General features: G+C 39.1%; 1 non-coding gene and 1 pseudogene across 1 annotated transcript; both read left to right on the top strand.

Moving 5' to 3' along the window:
* The first annotated feature begins 204 nt into the window (after positions 1–204).
* LOC124974477 (cardiolipin synthase (CMP-forming)-like) lies at positions 205–966 on the top strand (annotated as a pseudogene).
* A 6,052-nt stretch (positions 967–7,018) lies between these two features.
* Trnap-ugg (transfer RNA proline (anticodon UGG)) lies at positions 7,019–7,097 on the top strand. Its single transcript has one exon. It is a non-coding gene; the product is annotated as a tRNA-Pro (tRNA).

Below are 7,097 nucleotides of genomic sequence, written 5' to 3'. Positions count from 1 at the left end.
ATGCACACACACACACACACACACAGATCCATAATGGTATTATTGACTAAATGCCAAAATTTCATTGAATTATCATTCAGTCTTGATGAAAATTTTCAGCTAGTGGAGCGTGCTGGGATTTGACACTAGGTTGGAGGCAGCAGGGGCCATGCTTCCCCGGGATTGCGGGGTCTGGATGGAGAAGCAGTTGGCCGGTGATCCGGGATGCTGATCTCTGTCCGCTTCTGTCCCGAGGCACTGCCGCAGGACCATGGTGGCCTTGCCTCGCGTTTGGCGCGCATGGCCCGTGGGGGGACACTGCGAGTGGCTGTCTGGGTGCTGGGGTACGGCCAGGTAGGGGTTGCTACCGCTGGCGCCCTGCTGCCTGACCTGCCAGGCCAAGCACTGGTCGCTGCGCTTGGTCGCCCTTGCCCTGCCGCTGCCCAGAGCTGGTCCAGGGACCCATTGCGCCTGGGCGGGCAAGGCGGCCCCCAGGGTCTGGGGCAGGAGAAGATGCCGCTGCGGGGGTCCGAGGAGGTGGGTGGGTCCGGGCGAGCGCCGCCAGTACGTATGAAAATCCTTGACAATCCCAAATATGTTGTCAATGACAAGAATTGTCTTGGACTCAGTTTTGGGATATTTGATTATTGAAGATTTTAATGTTGTACTAGGAGTTTTTGCTTTAGCTGGGCTAACCGATTTGTTCCACTTACTTATATGATAATTTCAAGAAATGTAATGTTGATTCCTGCTGTTTTTTATGTCAGACACCAAACCCTTCCAACAATGCGAACACTAGCTAAGTATTTCAATCCTTGTTATGCTTCTGCTAGGTGAAAACCAACGTTCATCAGCAAGGTAAACATGGCAGTTCAGTTAATCTTGGTGACAGCTTCTTTGGCAACTCCGATTTTCAATTATGTTGATAGCATTTATCTTCAGATGCTTTGGTATTTTACAGCTTTCAACACAACTGCATCAGTTTAGTTATTATCATTATCCTTGGGGAAAACTGTTCAGGTGATAAAAGGCTGATGAGAGTCACCCATCACCATTAGAAAGGAAGCAATATACATAATTGGTGATAATGCCAGTGAAAATCTACAGGAGTTTTCCTATTTTGGTGTTCAGCTTGTAAAAGGACTTGTCAGAACAAACCAGGTCATCAAAATTGAAGTAATGCGCATTGAAAATAAGCTTGATCATGGGCATATGCATGTATTTTTAAATAAAAATAAAACTAGAATTTAGAATTTTTAATCTTAGGTTTCTTGATTATAAGTGAAGTATTACTCCAAGTATTGTCAGTCCTTTTTTATGTTTTTTTTTTTTTTTAAATATAGTTCAGAGCATGGAAACTGAAGTGTTGTCACATGTCTCTAAAACCTAGATTGCTTACAAAGCCATAGTGAGCTCCCTAGGATTAAATGTATAATTTATATAACTTGGCTATTTGTTTTATGTTTGATTTTTAAATCTGTATAGATATTAACAGTTCATGTGGTTAATATTTGATCATTTAGGATAGTGAGAATAAAGTTATCTTACCTGTGAATGAAGCAAAGTTGTAAAGAAATATAAATATGGTAAGTTTTGAAAATAAATCAGATCAAACAAAATAGGAGGTGTTGAAGCTCATGTTCAGTAGTCTTCCAGCCTCTCAGGTGCCTAATAGTTAATATATCAGGATAACAAGTAACAAAAACTGTTGAAATATGAGAAGTAGTCCATTAGCCCTTTCATCTAAAAGCAGTGAGTTACATCATGACTTGCAACTGTTTTTCTAACACAATATTTGTAAGATATTGGAACCTGTACTCATATATTGTGTAAATAAGAGGAAACTATGGTTTTCAAAGATTTTTTAAACTTTGGGAAATCTTCTTTTGTTAAATGTTAAAAGAATAAAAGCTGGGAAAAAACTACCTTTGAAAATAAAACAAAAATAATTCAGCAAGTTGATAAAATTTCAAAAAATTGATAAAAGGGGCATTTGCTTATCTTCCTTCCTTCCTTTCTTCTTGGAGGTAAGTAGTCTAGAAAGCTTGGTGTATGTAGGGGAAATAATCTTCATGCCTGGAGTGGAGAATATTTTGTAGAATGCTGAGAAATAAGGTTGAGGAAGAAGCTGGAACTGGAGGATGAATCACAACCAACAAAGACCAGATTAGATTAGTGTTGGGAGAAATCCTAGTTCTTTGCTCACAGCAGTTAATGTCTCAAGTGTGTAAACCTGCAGAGAGGAGCATTCCGCTCAGACCACCTAGGAATGTAAACAACTGCCCCAAGTTGACTTAGGGTTACCAAGGGAACCTGAGTAGAAGCCTGGTGGTCTAATCCCCCGTGGCACATTGTGATTGGGTAAGAAACTTATAAAATGTATACCTGTTCCTTCAAGTTTGCAGGCTGCTCACTACAAACCTGCTTCTACCCAACTCCCGGAGTGTGGGGGTCTTGACTCCACAGACCTTACCTGTGACTCAGCTAGCCTGGCATTCCTACATTTGTAAATATTTTAAAAGCTGGATGTTGTTAAGGATTATGACAAATAGTAGTGAATCATGCATCTTGTGCAAAGAACCAGGGTTTTAAGAAAGTTGCACCCTCATGACCTAACCATCTTCCAAAGTCCTCACCTCCTAACATTATCACCTTGGGGATGAAGGAAACATTAGAAGTTGGAGGGAATATATTGCTTAGAAAAAAATGATAGCATTTACTTTGGAGATTATTTTGCATCTCAATTTTAAAGGATTGTGCCATTGTTTTTGTAACATCTGTTGTTGCTATTCTCATTTTTTAAAATCCTTTTTGTTACCTATTATTTATTTGGGGGATTTAAAAATCTATTCTTGCATTTGTGGTGCAGCTCAGTGGTGGCATATTTACTGATATGCAGTCCCTGGATTTATTCCCAGCACTCAAAAACAAAACCAATGCTGGTTCTTTCTTTGTTTTCTGAAAGTTCATGCTCATGTGCCTTCCCAGAGCCTTTTTTCAGTTCTTGGATTAAACACTGAATGAGTCCTTTCCAATTGGAAACTTTTAGTCTTGTTAAATCTTGAATTTTCTGATCATTTTCTCCCCTATATTTTCTCTACTCTAAATTTCTTAAATGTGTATTATTTTCTTATTGGACACTCTGGAATAATCATTGAATTTTCTTATTATTTTTCTTCTACATCTTTTATCATTGTTGTACATTTTGGGATTTCATCACTTTATTGTCTGATTCTTCCATTCAACTTTTTAATTTTTGTTCTCAATTTTAATATCTATTAGTGAAAGATAAATGTAGAGTATTCTTGTCTCATGAAACACCAAAGATATAATTTTTAAAAATTTGTATTTTAGTCTCTGCCTTTTCTGAGTCCCTAAATTTATTTGTCTGTTTTCTGTCTTTCAGGTTAAGGCAGACTTCCTCAAGTGTCTGGGGGTCCTTGGCTACCTTTGTTAAGGGTGAGTCTCTAAAAGAGGTTTTCGGGAGCTCTGTGCATGCAGACGTGTGTCATGTACTGGCCAGTGGGTTTCACTTTGCTGTGAGTTAGGCTGGTCATGTCACTTCTTCAGCTGACTCTCTCATGGGCCTCCCAGCAATGCAGGTGAAGCTCTAGACCTTGAAGCTGGTGGGCCAGGGGCCAGAAAAATTAGGTCCACTTTGGACGTGATCAACTCCCAAAGCAGCTGACCCTTTCTGTACTCTCCTAACCTGCCTTCCCCTAGTTTGCTGGTTAAAACCATAGTTAATCGAGTGTCCCTGGGTTGAATCCCTGGCACCAAAACAAAACAAAATGTGTCAACAAAGTCAAAAGGCAACACAAAGAACAGAGAAAATATTTGCAAATCATATATGTGATCAAGGGATTAATATCCAGAAAATATATAGAACTCCTAAATATCAAATAGTTTTCCTTCCCTGGAAAAACAAGTGGCAGTGAAATAGGTGAGCTGGGTTGAGGAGGCAGCAACACTAGAGGTTTGAGCCATGGGTACACAGTGGACCCTGCAGAGGGGGCCTGGTGAGGGCTGTGGCAGGTGACATGTAGACCTTGCTTGCTTCCAAGTCCTGAGCCTGCCTGGGGATCCTTTGATTATTTATTATTTGAATTTTACTTCTCAGAAAGGCCCTTTCCACCTCCCACCATGGGCTGTCTGGTCAGAAGGGGAATCTTTCTTTGGTGCAGACAAAGGTCCCAAGAGGCTACTGCCATGGTGTGAGAAGTGGAAGATGGCTTACTGGCCAGAGGCACTAGCAGAGACCAAGTCCCAGGTAAACAAACCTTTACTTTATAAACATTTGCAATTGCCACTAAAGATCAAACATATCTTTTACTGGGGCTTTGCGATAGTACTGTCCTTGGGAACCAGAGCTGGATGATTATGTGGGAAGTGACACTCTGATACAAGAAAGGCTTCTGTTAGGATTTGGATATGAGGTGTCCCCAAAAAACTCATGTGGTGCAAGGCAGAAGTGTTCAGAGGGGAAATGATTAGATTATAAGAGTTATAACATCACCTGTGGATTAATCCTTTTGATAGATAAATAGTTCAAAAAGATTTCTTTACTGGGTGGTAACTGTAGACAGGGTAGGGTGTGGCTGGAGAAATTAGGTCACTGGTGGATGCTTTTAGAGTTAGTATTTTGTGTCACTCTGCTTTCTGGCTGCCATGAGTTAAGGTACTTTTCTCTGCTACACCCTTCTCCCATAATGTGCCATGTCACATTGGGCCCAGAGCCATGGAGTCAACTGACCAGGGACTAAAATCTCTGAAACCTTGAGCCAAAATAAACTTTTTCTCCTCTAAGGTGTTCTTGTGAGGTATTTTGGTCACCACAATGAACAGCTAATGAACATATTTTCCCTACCATTTACATGAATTCTCCACCTTGCATGGGGTGAAGGAGGGACCCATAATACCTGAATCACTTTCTCCTGTGATGGTATGGACCTCTGCTCAAAGGACAGTCTCTTCATGGGGACATCCCCTTTGCCAGCAGCCTTCTTCTCAGCCCAAGCCAACAGCCCCTGCTTCTTCTGCTCATCTCTGGTCTGTATTTGTTGGCAAGCTTAAGCAACTGGGTGACTATTTGGGTAAAAGGCCTGGATGAACTAGTTAATTGTGAAGCACTTTCAGCTGCTTATAGAGAATACCTGTTTGCTGCTGCAGCCAGATATAGTGGGGCCATTTTACAAAGTGGGTAAGGTCCCTTTGCAGCTAAATTTTCTCTCCAATGGAAATGTTCTATGCCATGTGTGTTTGTGTGTGTGTGTGTGTGTATGTGTGTGTGTGCATGACTAACATTTACTATTTATTCATTAATAAAAAGTTCACAGTACAAGCCCTTTATCCCAGTCCATGTACTCAGTAAAAGATTAACAATAAACCCTGGATGACACATACATAATATTTTGGCATGATTTAAACATTTAAAAACAATTTATATTTAGCACATCACATGACTACTTTTGCTTTTAACAAAGTAATAATCAGACATGGTATCAAATACGTATAATTTTTCATTTAGAAATAAGACTAACCATAAGATTACAATAACAAGGTTTAACCCATTAATTGTAAACTATCTTCATTTTTCCTTCTTCAAGTTGCTGTTCCATGTCTTAAACTGAACTGGTCAAATTTGAGCACATTTCCATTTGGAGTGACAGACTTTCATTCAGAGCAATAGATTTTCAATGTTTCTTTGAAATTTTAAAATGTTGGTAATTCCATATACAGTACCATATCACATAACACAGAGGTATTAACAGTAATCATGGAGTATATTTACTCCATGGTTATAATATAGAAAGTCTCAATATTACTCAGTCATAAATAATGATAAAATTATGGCATTTGCAGGCAAATGGATGAAATTGGAGAATATCATGCTAAGTGAGATAAGTCAATCTCAAAAAACCAAAGGAGGAATGATCTCGCTAATAAATGGATGATGACACATAATGGGGGGTGGGAGGGGTTAGTGTTAGGGTTAGATTTAGGGTTAGGGAGGGGGGCAAGAATGGAGGAAGGAAGGACTGTATAGAGGGAAAAGAGGGGTGGGAGGGGTGGGGGTGAAGGGAAAAAATAACAGAATGAATCAAACAACATTACCCTATGTAAATTTATGATTACACAAATGGTATGCCTTTACGCCATGTACAAACAGAGAAACAACATGTATCCCATTTGTTTACAATAAAAAATAAATTAAAAAAAAAGAAAAACAAAACAAAACAAAAATAAAGTCTCTGCAAGTTGTAAAATATGTTTCACTGACCATGGGGGCACTGCTTAGATAGATATATGATAAAATCTTTAACTATAAACAGTTCCAGTGTTAACCTTTTCTACATGAAAATCAAAGTCAAAATGATCATTATTTTAAGAACATTAAATGACTCTAAAACACAATACAGTTTTTTTTCTTTTGATGGTGCTGAGGATTAAACCCAAGTCCTTGTACATGCTTGGCAAGCATTCTAACACTGAGTTACTTCCCCAACCCTCAAAATAAACTCTTAATAGTATTTGCAGATTTTTTAAGAGTCCAAAGTAATAAAAATGTAAGCTTCATCTTTTTTATGCAGATTATTATAAAAGGATTATAGCCATAATTCAAGTGACTATTTACAAGGTAAGTAATGATTTGAAAATATGCTCAATTTAAAGGTCACATGTTGAAGGTTTAAGAATTAAATATAATAATATAAGTCACTAGTTAGGTTAACAAGAATGCTTTATGTACAGTACACTCACTTTTCAGGAGTGCAGAGAAGTTTAAAAGCAAAAACACCAGCTGGTGGGGCAGAGGGGCAGGCTGCGAGTCTGCACATTTTGACCCCCTCCAAGGGTTAGAGTACACCTCTAATACCATAACTAAAGCATGTCAGAACTTTAATCATAAGTAATTGCTGCTATGAAAATCAGAAAATGGTTACCAGCATTTAAACTAATGTTAGGGTACACTGCCCAAGAAAAATGGAACCCCAGAGGGAGAACATTATTACATTGTGTAAGAATTGCCACTTTGTGGCCTGGGGATATAGCTCAGTTGGTAGAGTGTTTGCCTTGGAAGCACAAGGCCCTGGGTTCAATCCCCAGTACCGATACCCCCC

This window comes from Sciurus carolinensis, unplaced genomic scaffold (genome assembly GCF_902686445.1).
Source record: "Sciurus carolinensis unplaced genomic scaffold, mSciCar1.2, whole genome shotgun sequence".
Taxonomy (NCBI): domain Eukaryota; kingdom Metazoa; phylum Chordata; class Mammalia; order Rodentia; family Sciuridae; genus Sciurus; species Sciurus carolinensis.
This window is presented reverse-complemented; position numbering and strand designations above follow the sequence as displayed.